This window comes from Neopelma chrysocephalum, unplaced genomic scaffold (assembly GCF_003984885.1).
Source record: "Neopelma chrysocephalum unplaced genomic scaffold, ASM398488v2 Primary Assembly neopelma1_94, whole genome shotgun sequence".
NCBI lineage: Eukaryota > Metazoa > Chordata > Aves > Passeriformes > Pipridae > Neopelma > Neopelma chrysocephalum.
This window is the reverse complement of record NW_020897756.1, coordinates 4,812,214-4,825,627: the sequence shown is the minus strand read 5'-3', so window position 1 is coordinate 4,825,627 and position 13,414 is coordinate 4,812,214. Positions and strand designations below refer to the sequence as shown.

Below are 13,414 nucleotides of genomic sequence, written 5' to 3'. Positions count from 1 at the left end.
GAGGGCACCAGGGACGAGCAAGGCAGTGTGAAAAATTAATTAAAAGGAAGGGAGGCATAACCAAGGCATAAAACATGGGTGCTGCTGGAAAGATTAGAGGACCCAGGCAATGAAGAGGCTTTGGAAGGTGTAATAAGAGCCAGGGCAGAGGCTGTAAAGGCTGGGAGGGTCAGACAAATGCATTTTCAAGACTCCAAGAAGTAAGAAACCATTGGAGAAGAAGGGAAGCATCTCCCAGCCAGAGGCAGCATTGCCAGGGTGGGGGTGCTGACACACCAAGCTCCAACCCTTGGCTTTTGTGGCCAAAATGCAGCAAGATGTTGACTCCCCCCTCCTTCCTGCCAGTGGTTCCCTTCACCCACCCCTGTGCTGGTTTAACAGGGAGATTACAAGTCAGAGTCACAATTTACTAAATAAAAAAAAAGATTACCATAAATACAATGAGAGCAAACTGGTTTTAACCCCCAAAGACAGAAGCACAACCCTGGGACAGGACCAGCACAGTGTTCTTGGCCCCTGTGCTGAGCACCAGGTGGGAGCTGCTGCAGGGTGGGGGGTTTTACCTGGGTGTCTTCCAGATGTGAATGCTGAGCCCCAGGGAAGGGGTGAGCAGGTCAGAGTGGAGCCTGCTGCCTCCAGGACTCCCCTCTGGCTCTCCAGAAGGAACCCCCAGGCTCCCTGCAGCCTTCCCTGCAGGCATCCCCAGCTCCTGCTGCCCAGGGACACCAGGGGGGTGGGATGGGATCAGCTTTAAGGTCTCTCCCAACCCAAAGCAATTCTGTGATCCTGTGAAGGGATTCCACAAATATTTTCTGGCCCTTCAAATCACAGGAGGGGAGAAAGAATGGGCCAAGCCTGGCTCACACCTGCCTTTAAAGCAGCTTTCTCTGAGATGAACAGGCTGCCTCAGTGCTAAGAGGATTATGAGCAGAGACACCTATGCCAGAGGAGGGAAGAAGGAATAATAAAAGCATTCAAAGCTATGGCAAGGAAATTAAAAATAAAAGAATGCAGCAAAATGTTGGGCTATAGCAGGAGGAGCACAAGCAAGATCAAGGCACGAGGAACAGATTCAGAGCCACCCAACCAGAAGAAGCACAAGGACTTTCACAGGTCCCAGGGGACACTGGTCAGGCAGGGAATGCTTGTAAGGGAAGCAGGACAAGAGGTAATGGATAATTAACAACAGCAGAGAAAGCTCAGAGGCCCAAAAACCTCTCCCTGCCCCAGCAAAGTTCTCTTTGGCTTCTGAACAGGGCTGTAGGTAGCCAAGGGATGGTTCATGGCACCCCACAAGTAACAGGGAGCAGGTACATTCTCATGGAAGCTGTAATGTAAAGAAAGGAAGAAAAGGGTATTTCTTGTATTTCTTATGGTTCTCTGCAACCCCCTGACAGGAGGGTGGAGCCAGGGCTGGGTTGGTCTCTTTTCTCAGGTAACAAGGGCAAGAGGAAACAGCCTCAAATTGTGCCAGGGGAGGTTTAGACTGGATCTTAGGGGAAATCTCCTCACTGAAAGGGTGGTCAGGCATTGGCACAGGCTGCCCAGGGCACTGGTGGAGTCCCCATCCCTGGGAGTGTTTATAAAACATGAGGCATTTGGGGACAAGGGTTAGTGGTGGATCTGTGCTGGTCCACAGTTGGTCTCAATGATCTTCAAGGTCCTTCCCAACCTTCATGATTCCATGATTCTTTGAGGAGATGACCCAGGGGAGGTGAACAGGGAGCAGGCACCACGTCCTGGTTCCCAGCACGGCAAACCCAGGCTTTTAGGGAAAGATGTGGAGGAAGGAAACAAGGTTTGATTATAAGGCTTTTCTCCAGGAAAAACAGGCAGGAGACCAAGGCTCTCATGGTCCCTGTTTGTCCCTGTCCTGTGAAGGGACTGGGAACAGCCCATGACCAAGTGACCAAAATCACAGGATCTCCTGAGCTGGAAGGGACCCACAAGGATCATCCAGTCCAACTCCTGGCCCTGCCCAGGACACCCCAACAATCCCACCCTGTCCCTCAGAGCATTGTCCAAACCCTCCTGGAGCTCTGGCAGCCTTGGGGCCGTGCCCACTGCCCTGGGGAGTCTCTGCAGAGTTCACCTACCAGATGAAAGCTGGGGGACCCACACGGGTCATCCCAAGGTCATCCTCACTGATCCACCAATCCTGCATTTTTAATTGAACCTCCACCCTCAGGAAGAAATGAAGAAGAAAGGATTTTAGCAGAAAAAAACCCCCACCCTACCTCATGTTACACGGGGTGTGTGGCATCATCCCACAGCCTCTGGATGTCCCAGCACACAGGGAAAGGGATCCAGCCCAACCTCTGCAGGCAGCACAAGGGCCCTCACATTACACACATCTCTTGTCACAGCACAGCCTGTGAAAGGTCAGTGCCTCAAGAAGCAGCACATCTGATAATGAAATGCTGCAGAAAGGGGATGGTAAAATAAGCAACTTTTTGGCTCATTTCCTGAAATCTCCTGTTCAGGCCGAGCTGGAAGCAAATCTCGGGCCTGGATTTCTATGGATGAAGGAATGTGGCCATCTCTCTCTGCTTGTCTTCTCTGCATTTCTTGCTAACCTTCATTTCTCTCCTTAAAAAGCCAATAACAAAATCCATGCTCACATGTCACATCTGATGCATCTGCCAAGGTCAGAGCCATCAGATCCCATCAGGCACACGCCCATCCAGCCCTGCAAAGGGAGGCTGAGGGAAGATGTGCAAAGAGAGGTCTATTTTTGTATTTTCATTCTCAGGCTTCCCCTTGACTTCTGCTTTCTGACTCATGTTGCAGCTCCAGTGCTCAGGGATGCAGCCAGAAAGCAGGAGCTGGGCAGGGGAGGGCAGAGAGGAGCAGCAGCACTGAGGAGTCCCTTGTCTCCTCCCCAGTGTGTGAGCACCTCCTGGAGCAGTGTCTGCATGGGCGTAACACCAGCTCAAGCTGGAGCAGAAAGACTGTTCTCTTCTGTGCTGAGAACTGAGAAACTGGGGAATTGCACCTGGTTTAGTGCTGGGTTGACAGCTGGACTTGATCTCAGAGGGCTTTTCCAACCTTCATGATTGTGTGATTGTAAATCCAGGCCCAGCTCCTCAACACTGACTGGAGGCCTTTGATGGTTGAAGCCCAGCCAGCTGAACAAGGAATCTGGGAAATTATGGAGGGAACTTGAACCTTGAGGCAGACACTGAAACGTGGCATTAAATCCTGTCCCCTGCCCTTTCCCTCCATTTAGTACTTCAGTGACTGGCTCTTGACAGGAGAGGCAGAAAACACCTTGTAGGTGATGGGGAGGACAAGACAAATGGTGAGGAGCTGGTGGTTCAGAAAGAGGTGAAAAGAACCCAGTCCTTCTGGCCATGAGCTTGTTCCTCTAAGGATTTAAGGTGATAAATACAACCCACCCCACTCCCACCGTGAGCATTCCTTGAGCTCCTTCCGAGCTCCTTCCAGGTGGGTTCCTGTTCAAGGAACACGTGGGATGCTCCTGTGAGACACCACTAACACCCAGGGCAGCTCCAACTTTCCCTCTGCAGCAACTCAGAAACCTCTCAGGTTTCATTCTGCAAACGTTCTCAGCCCAAGTTTGAGCACAGGAATTATCCCTCCACCAAGGCAGAAGGAAGGGCTCATGCCATCAGCTGCCAGCTGGTGTTTACACAAGCAGGTATTTGGGAAAAGATTTGACACTTTCCATTCACACACTGCCTTAATCTGAATTAAGCTTCGAGTCTTGAGAACCTCTGAGAAACAGATACTTCAAAAAGCAAATCCGGAAATGAAAAGATAAAAAACCCCCAAAATCCCCCAATCAGATAATTTAAATCGACGTCACACGTCGAGAAGATCGAGATTTGCAGAAAACTGAGTGTTCATTATGAATGGCTTGCTCAGCTCTTAAGGGAATCAAACATTTTGGTTGATCACAGGAAGCCAGCTCAGCTCTAGAGATGAATTGTTGGCTTGGGAAGGTGTTATTAACCCGTGGCTTTCTTTGAGTGTGTTTTGATTGAATTTATAGGTTTAAATTTACAACATGCTGGAGTTTCCCTGGTTTCTCAAGGTTTTACATCCCAAAGCAGGCACAGTGCAATGCACAGGATCATGTTTGCTGTGTGAACACAGGGTTGATTTTCTGTTCAGCCTTGCTGACCTTAAATCACACCCAATACTCTGCTCTTCTCAGATACCAAGAGACACCTGAGTCACACAGCTTTTTGCTCCTTCAGCAGGAAGGAAGGTCCTGAGCAGGAGGGTCTGACCATGGCCTGTCCTGCATCCATCACTTGGCATCTTTCCTATTGCTTTGGCAGAGCAGTTGAGAGCTTCAGGCAATTAATTTGCTTATTTAAAGCCCAGGTAACCACAGGGACAGAGCCATGAGGCTGTTAATGAAGGGTTAATTAGCAGCTCCTCTTCCACTCACTCACCCAGTGCCCATCTCTGAAGGCTCCAGTGTGAAGAATGGCAGTTCAGTGGGTCAGGACTTGGCTCTCACTGGAAAACCTGATCCTAGCTCAGAACAAAACCTGTTCCAGATGAACTAGATACTTGGGAACATCCTCCAGCCAACCACTCAGAGTGTTGCCCATTCCATTAGATCACAGCCAGCATGGACATGGGCAATCCTTCCAGAGAGCTTAGAAAGGAGTTTGAACTTGCTCTTTGCATTTTTTCACAGTAGATAAAGGTTGGGAAGCATTAGCTTTGGAAGGAATTTCTGTTTGTGACCTCCACACCATGACCTCTGATGGTTTCTGATGGTTCAGGACACCTGTGGAGCCTCTGGAACGAATTCCACCCCGAGAGTGAGACACGACCGAATTCCAACCCGAGAGTGAGACACAAGAGTGATCCCACTGCCCACTCACTGCCTTGGGAAAGGCCTCTGAGGCACAGAGGGCAACTCAGTCCCACAGTTTGGCTGGTTTAGAGTGGATCCTGACCCCTGTGAGGTCCCTGTCCCACACCAGATGCTGCAGCCCCCGCCCAGCTCTGCCCCCGCCGGGCACCGACACCTGCGACCTCCCCCTGACCCGCCAGCTCCTCTAAATTAAGAACCTCTTACATCCTTCCTTGGCCCACGGGGTGCTAAGAAGGTCACCACAGATCGTGGCTTAAAGGGCCACCAAGTGCCACCCTAATCCTGGCAGGACAGGAACTGCTGGAGCTCATAAACCACCTGAGCAGGTGATTAGAGTCGGGATTTATTTGTGCTCAGACACGAGGACGGCCCCTCTGACACCGGGGTTCGTCTCAGACACACACAAAACTTCCCCCATCCAGTGTTTGTTGAGGATGCTCCACATCCTCTCGTTATGGGACACTTGCAACCCTGCACTGATGGACTCAATAACAGGTATTTTCATGACCTTCCCCTCATTGCTGGAATAATGGGCATTTTCACCAGCCTTCCTCCTCTGCTCTCAGTGTTCTTCTCCAACTGCCTGAATGACAGATATTTCCACAGTTTTTACCACACCTCCCAAGAAATAAGGAGCTTCAACCTTTATCCTGTGTGCCACCAATAACTGGAGGGAGAAGGGAAAAATGGAAAAGCAAATAATCAACCAGCACAGCGTTCAGAGTTCAGGACTCCTGTGAAAGCAAAGAACTCACCAGAGAAAAGACAGTTTCCTCCACTTCCAGTAAATTCCTTGTACAAAAAGAAGGCTCCACAGTTTAAAGCACTGTTTCATGTGCCAGCAGCCAAAACAAAACTTTTCAAAGTTTCTGGCAGTGTCCTTTGTGAAAATGTCGTCAATAATAAATAAATCATGTATTTCTTCAACGCTGCTGAATCCCGTAATTTCATTTGCTGAGTTAAATTCTGGTCTATGGAATTAGGGCACTGTAGTTGTCTTATTCATGCAGAAAGGGGTTTTTAGCCAGTTCATTTGTTTAACATATCTGCATGCCAGAAATTTTTTGTCCTACTTTGTGTCAAAATACTCCCATTACCAGCATGGGCAGATACACTAAGCTGGAGCAGGAAATGGTTCCAGGCAAATCAGAAGCAAACCCAAGTTCCCTTTCTCCCTCAACTGCCTGATCTGGCTTTGGAAAAGTTCAGGTGAATCTTTACACCTCTGCTATTTGGAGTTTCTTGGATTAGACTTCCAAATCAAGTAAGAAGTGTGAAACTCCTGGATTGCTGCACACGGTGTCTCCTGAGGTCCATCACACAGCAGCACAGCTCCTGTCTATGTGAGGAGAGGTTTTACCTGATCACACTTTTATTTTCTCCCTCTTATATAAGTTCCCAAGGAAAAAAACAATTGTGATACCCATTAAAACACCAGGACTGTAAAACCTGCTGAACTGGAAACTGAGGATTCCATCCCTGGAAGTGTCCAAGGCCAGGTTGGATGGGGCTTTGAACAACCTGGTCTGGTGGAAGGTGTCCCTGCCCATGGCAGGGGGGTGGAACTGGATGGGCTTTAAGGTCCCTTTCAATCCAAACCATTTTGTTAATCTGTGATTCCTGTTTTTATCCATCTGCCTGGGAACTGGAAGGGAAAGTGCACTGTTGAAAACATTACACCACTCCATCTTCATGCCTGAAATCTTCATTCTCCCTCTGCTGAAGCAAACCCCAGGTTTTATTCACCTGAAGTCCTGCTGCTCCATTCTCCCCAAAAAAAACTCCCACCCGAGCAGACAGAGAGTTCCCACCTCTGGTCCTCATGGACCTCAGGAAGCACAGCGAGTTTCCAACAGCCACAGTCACTCTGGATCAGTATTTCCCAACACTCAGGTCATGCTGTCACTGGAGATCATCCCTAAATCCTCTCCCATCCTTCCACAAAACCTCTTCTTCACAGAGGTGCTTTCAGCTCAGCCTACCTGGCCAAGCTGGGTCTGGGGGATGTCCAGGCTCGTGTCCTGACAGTGCCATGTCTGTTGGCCCCTGGGAGTTGGCTCTCTTCCTGAATTGTGGCCCGAGGACACTGCTGCACCCTTTGGGGATGGGCAGCTCCTCTGTCCTGAGCAAAGCACCAACAAACCCCAGTGTGCTGATGTCCAAGGAGATCCCCTGAGCCTGCTTCTGCCACCCCCTGTGCCAGCAGCTGCTGTGCTTGCCCTGTGCACAGGCAGCACCAGGGCTTTGACCAAGCTCTGGGCACCCCCTGTGTCCCCCAGCAGCTCCGTGAGCTGTGTGCCCACCCCAAGCACAGTGTTCCGTGTGGGAAGCACTTCCACCCAGCTGCTCCTTGCAGCCCCTTGCTCTGGGATGTGCACAGGGAAGTCAGGAGCAGAGTCCACCTCTGGACTGCTCTAGACACTCACATTCACCTTCACCACTGCAAAGATAACTTTGAGAAGCAACGCAGTGACTCAGAAATTCAAACACACCGAAAGCCACCGTGTCCACAACGAGCCCAACCTGCCCTGCAGGGTGTAATTAAAGCAATCCTGTCTCTGCCACCAACAGCACTGAGGGCAATGGCAGGTTCTCAGCAAATCCAGCCACCTCTGACTCCTTGAGGGCTCCCAGCAGGATGAGCCCAGTGCCAGCGGGCTCAGCACCTTCAGCCCGACTCCGGAACGAAACCACTCGGCACAACTCATCTCCTCAGGCAAGGTGTCTGTGCCACCCCAAATCCCACTGCTGAGTCCCCCAGCCACAAAACTGGGAATTGCAGGGATCTCTCCCACCATTCCTCACATCTAAAAGTACATCAAGATCCATTTACTCACCGGGACCGGCTGGCACTTGGGGTTTGTCAGTCCTCCTGTCACCGCTCCGGGAGCAGGCGCACAACCCCTCGACAGTCTCAGCCTCACCCTGCAAGAACCAGGACACAGAGGCACGGTAAGAGGATAATCCAGTACTTTCTAACCCTCAGCAGAGCAGGGAGTGTGGTGTTGGAAAGCAAAGCTGCTGGATGTCTGCAAAGATCAGAGCCGGGACTTTCCGAGCTAAGACTCTGAGCTGCTTAGCAGGGAGCTGGAAGGGGAGCAGACAGAGGTGGTTGTGTTTGCAGGGCTGAGCGCTGGGAGAGCTGCTGGGGGTGGTTCAGGGCACCAGAAATCCCACAGAAACTGCTACATCAGGTTAATGCTGGCAGAGAACACGGAACTGGGCCGATGGAGGCGGGCAGGAATTTTTGGTCACGATGGCTGGGATTTACTCAGGGAAATGAGAGTTTCTTCAAACTGAAATGTCCCACAGTAAAACCTTTTCATAGTGTTATTTATTGTTTGGTTTTCTGTATGGAAAATGTGGTTTGAAACTGAAGGATTTGCTTTGGGTTAGACAAACTTGAATTGAAATGTTCTGTTGATGGAATTGGGATTGTTCAGCCTGGAGAGGAGAAGGCTCTGGAGTGACCTTATTGTGGCCTTTTGTGGCCTATTGAGGCTCCAAGAGAGCTGGAGAGGGACTTTGGACAAGGGCCTTGAGTGACAGGACAAGGGGGAATGGCTACAAGCTGAAGGAGGGCAGGGTTAGATGGGATATTGGGAAGAAACTCTTCCCTGTGAGGGTTGGGAGGCCTTGGCACAGGTTGCCCAGAGAAGCTGTGGCTGCCCCTGGATCCCTGGAAGTGTCCAAGGCCAGGTTGGACGGGGCTTGGAGCAACCTGGGCTAGTGGAAGGTGTCCCTGCCCATGGCAGAGGGGTGCAACTGATGATCTTGAAGGTCCCCTCCAACCCAAACCATTCTGAGATGATGATTCTATTCTATGATACTTGGATACATGGGCTGCCTGATCCCATGGGAGGGCAGGAAGGGCAGTCAGGGCTCCTGCAGACACCACAAACATGATGCTGAACAGTTATAGCTCCTCCCAGCCTGCCAGCAGAGACTCTCCAGACTGAGAGGCTCAATTCAGTCCCAGCTGTGCCACAGCACTGCAAAAGGTCAAACTGGAATGAAGCTTTTAATTAAAACTGAGGAAGTGCTAAAGAGACAGAGAAATGCAGCCCTGGGCTCCAACCAACCCCGAGGTCACACGGATCTGGTGAGCCCATCAGAGGTGACACAGTGGCTTCCACACTCCAGGGATAATCCCTCCTGCACAGGGGGCCATGGAAAAGCAACCACAGTGACAGAGGTTAAAAGCAGGGGATGCTGCCACGGGGCCACGTTTCCTGTCATCCAAGAGCCCAACAAAGCATTGGAGATGAACAACTTCCCAGTGCTGTTTTCTCAGTTCCCCTCCATTCCAACAGATCCATCACTCGTGTTTATTGAGCCTCTCCAGAGGTCTGGCAGCATTTCCCAGAAGTTCAATTCAGTGTGTGTGCAAAGTGCTGGAATCAGGGACTGCAGCAGTGCTCTGGGAATGGGCCTTCAGGAAGGAGAGATACAGGAGAGGGGAGAGAGTAGGAGAAACTGGAGGCCAAACCATGTCTGAGCAGAGCCCTGGACATTAAAACTCTCAGAGACACACTAGGAAAGGGGAAAAGCAAATGGCTCGTGGCCTGATCTGATGATACCTGCTGGAAATCTGAAGTTCTGATTTCCCATCTCCTCCCAGACTCACTCTGACACCTGGACAGAGGCCAAAGTGCTCACCTGGCTCCTAAAGCCTCCTACTGCTGCAAAGAACAACCCACATCTGGAGGGGCAGAGGGATATCAAAGAGCATCAGAAGCTCTAAGTTCTGCTCTTGGCTCCACCTCTTTGAGACCAAGAGCCAAATTCCTGCCTGTCTTTGTGTCCCTGAGGATGTTCAGTTAGACCCAGATGAGGTCACAAAGCTGACTGATAACCCAAAGTGGAAGCAGTAAAGCACAGAAAAACTTCACCATTAGCAAGATCAAGGGAGCTGAAAAAAGGATGTCCACCTCTGCTGCTCCATAATCCCTCTTTTCCCAAAGGTACAGCTACATGAAAGACCAAATTATCACAGAATCCCAGAATGGTTTGGGTTGGAAGGGACCTTAAAGATCATCCAGTGCCACCCCCTGCCATGGGCAGGGACACCTTCCACTAGCCCAGGTTGCTCCAAGCCCTGTCCAACCTGGCCTTGGACACTTCCAGGGATGGGGCAGCCACAGCTTCTCTGGGCAACCTGTGCCAGGGCCTCCCCACCCTCACAGGGAAGGATTTCTTCCCAATATCCCATCCAAATCCACCCTCCCCAGCTTAAAGCCATTCCCTGCTCTTACACCAAGTTCCTCTTTACTGTGTGAGTCCTGTGGAATTCAGGCAGCAGGAAAAGCACAGTCCAGCCTTTGCAGGGCTGAGTCAATCAGCTGAGTGCCCCATGCCCTGATTTTTCTAGAACCACTTCAACCCACGTTGCAAAAGTGAAGGAGAATGGACACAGGTCCTCTGCCAAAATACAACATATTTGGAACCAAGTAACTGCACTAAAACGTGCTGGTTTATTTTCACTCTGGGCTCCCCGAGGCTTTCCCTTCTCTCCCCGAATGATAATGGGCATAAAAATTAAATAGAAGTTCTCCAAGAAAAAGCAAAAGGCACTGAAGGGTCATAAATCACGGTCTGGATGGCATTCAGAGGGAACTGGGGGAGGGAATAAAGAGTGAAACAGTGCAGATACTGCCTAACATATACCAGAGACCCTTAAACACCCAAGACTCCTCCTCAGGGCAGGGCACTCCACACAAGGGTAAATTTTGCTGAAGCAGCAAAGGGAATGTGCCCAGCACAGCAGAGGGGTTGGTACATGGTGCCCACAGTCCCATGGGGCTCAGAGCACAGGGAGTGTCCCCCCAGCACCACCCCTGCACCCCCAGCTCATGTGGGGATGAAGACCCTGATGAAAACACCCTCTGATTTCCCTAAAGCCACAGTTCTGTGCTGGTTGGTAACTGCTGAGGGCAGAAGAGCTGCAAACAGATGGTCTTTTTGAGGGGTTTCCAAGAAGTGCCCTTCTTGCTCATCCAAAGGGCCTGCAGGGATGGACCCAAGGGACCAGGGCTGCCTCCCTCTCCCCTCAGGGCTGTCTCACTGCCACCAGCCCTGGGATCAACTGGGGACTGCAGGAAAAGTAAAGAGGGACCAGCCCAGTGCTGGAGTGGGGATAGAAACACCTCTGAGCAGCTGCTCTCCTGGATGGGATGTTCCCTCACCTGATGACCTGGGATCCTGGCATCAGCATTCCACTCACCTGGAACACTCCCCAGGGCACCACACAAGCCCAATATTTTGGAAACACTACGTATCAGCACCGATTTGCTGCTAATAAACAAGATCACCTGTAACTGTGCAGGCACCTTCTACTTCATTAAACCTAAAGATTTTGCTCTCCAGGGGTTTGCTCCTCAACAGGAGCAGGAAATGAAAAGACAGAGTGTAATTTAATTGGGGATGAAGCTCCATCTCTGCACTGCCTGTCATAATTACGTGTCATTTAAAACAAGTGTGGAGCAGGTGTGGAATGGCACCAGCTCCGGATGTGCATCAAAAAGGGTGACACCAGCAGCACGTCCCAGATTGAATCAGATGGTGCAGCCAGAAACTCCTGTTCCCTTCAGGTTCTTCCTTCCTTTGTTTTCTCAAACTTCTCTGAGAAATTCAGTTTGAAAATGGGTGAGAAGAAATGGCATCTCTGCAGAGCCAAGGGGGGTTGAACAGAAGAGAAGGTTGTTTCAGCATCACGTGCTGAGGCACAGCAATGGTCCCTGAGAAATGTGGGCAGGGCTGGGGTTGGCAACAAGGATGGGCCAGTGGAGGTCCATCAGCACAGCCACATGTGTTCAGGTGACAGAGGTGGCAGTGCTGAACCTGCTGCTCCTTCTTCTTCCTCTCTGGGTATCCCTTTGCCTCCCTGTTCTGTCCTGGATGAGACATCCAAGGGTTGGGTGCTTGCAGGTGAGCCCGGAGTGCATCACTGTGGAAGTGAATCACAGACTTACAGAATATCCTGGCAAGGATCACAGAATATCCCGAGCTGGAAGGGACCCACAAGGATCATCCATCCAGCTCCTGGCCCTGCACAGACACCCCAACAATCCCACCCTGTCCCTCAGAGCGTTGTCCAAACCCTCCTGGAGCTCTGGCAGCCTTGGGGCTGTGCCCACTGCCCTGGGGAGCCTGGTCAGTGCCCAACCACCCTCTGGGGGAAGAACCTTTCCCTGAGATCCAGCCTGAAGTTCCCCTGGCACAGCTCCAGCCGTTCCTTCAGGTCCTGTCGCTGGTCAAGTGACCTCAAGGTGCTGATGTTTGCCTTGGGAGCTGAGTTGGGTGGGAGAGGGTTTCTGCTTTCCCTCAGGTCTCCCAGCCCCTCTCTCCAAGCTCCAGCACCAGGAGGGACAATGTGATAAATCACTTCCATCACGTTCATGTTGAGGGTTTCAGAGAGCAGAGGCAAGGAAGAGCAAGGAGAGCCTATGGATTGGTTGTGCTGCTTGTTACAAGGGAAAGAAGACTTGGACTTCACCTTTTGAGCTGCTGGGGAAGAGTTCATGGAATTTAAGGCAGCTCAGTTGGCTCAAGCCTTCCCAAAACAGCTTCCACCACTGAAGCTTTGCCATCTGAAGAAGCTCAAACTCAGAATCCGCACGTGTCCCTCCATGCTGAGAACTCCTCCAGCTCTCCATGCAGGCTGGGAGCTTGAACCTGCTCGTGCAGACCCTCTTCTGTACAAAACCAGTGGGTGAATGGGACCTCTGGGAGAGACCAGCAGGAAACCTGCAGAAACCAAACCATTTGACTTCAATCCCGAAGCAAAGTAGCTCAGCTGGGAGTGGGAACACTCCCAGGCTCCTGCTCTGGCTGCTTGGTTGGGCTGAGTGACTGCAGGTTCCTCCTGGAAAACAGATGCCTGAAGTGTGAACCAGAGCAGAGATCTCTGCCCTTCCTGCTTTTCCAGATGTTATCAGTAACACCCTGGGTTTATTTAAATCTGTTTTTCTAACAGGTACCTTTTCTACACTTCCTACCATGGGAGATAAAAGAGGAGGAACCCGTTTAACTGATGCACTTTAATTAGTTGCCTGTTGCTGTCAAAGCCCTGCTCTAATATTCTGATGCAAATTCACAGCTTTTCATTCCAAGCAATACCTCAGTTTGGCTTCAGTCTTCCAGTGATCCTTAAATGTCATGTTTTCTCCCCAGTGAATGAATATTCAGAGAATCACAGAATGGTTTGGGTCAGAAGGGACCTTAAGGATCATCTCATTCCAACCCCCTGCCACAAGCAGGACATTCAGACCCTCTAATTGTCACTGATCTGCTCATCCTGCCTTGGGCTGGGTTTCTTTAGCCACTGAGCACATCAGACACTTTTTCTGGCCACACCTTTTGGCCAGGATGGTGCTCAGGGAGTGCTCTGGGAACCAGCCCTGCTCCCACCTCTATCCCACACCATGCTACTCCAAAACCCACACAGCTCTGTGAGCAAAATGTGCCTTGCCCAAGGCAAACAGGCCACAGCATCTTCTGTCATGGAGACATGAAACCCTAAACCATGTCCCAGCCCAGGATGGGAGCAGGGACAGG

The 13,414-nt window shown here is 50.9% G+C and overlaps 1 protein-coding gene across 1 annotated transcript in view; it reads right to left on the bottom strand.

Annotated features, from left to right (window-relative positions):
- Positions 1-13,414, bottom strand: part of RALY (RALY heterogeneous nuclear ribonucleoprotein) — a 120,466-nt gene that overhangs the window by 68,036 nt on the left and 39,016 nt on the right. The window contains exon 2 of the mRNA XM_027693882.1: positions 7,696-7,783. The gene's annotated coding sequence lies outside the window, so the exon portion shown is untranslated. The remainder of the gene's footprint in view (positions 1-7,695; positions 7,784-13,414) is intronic.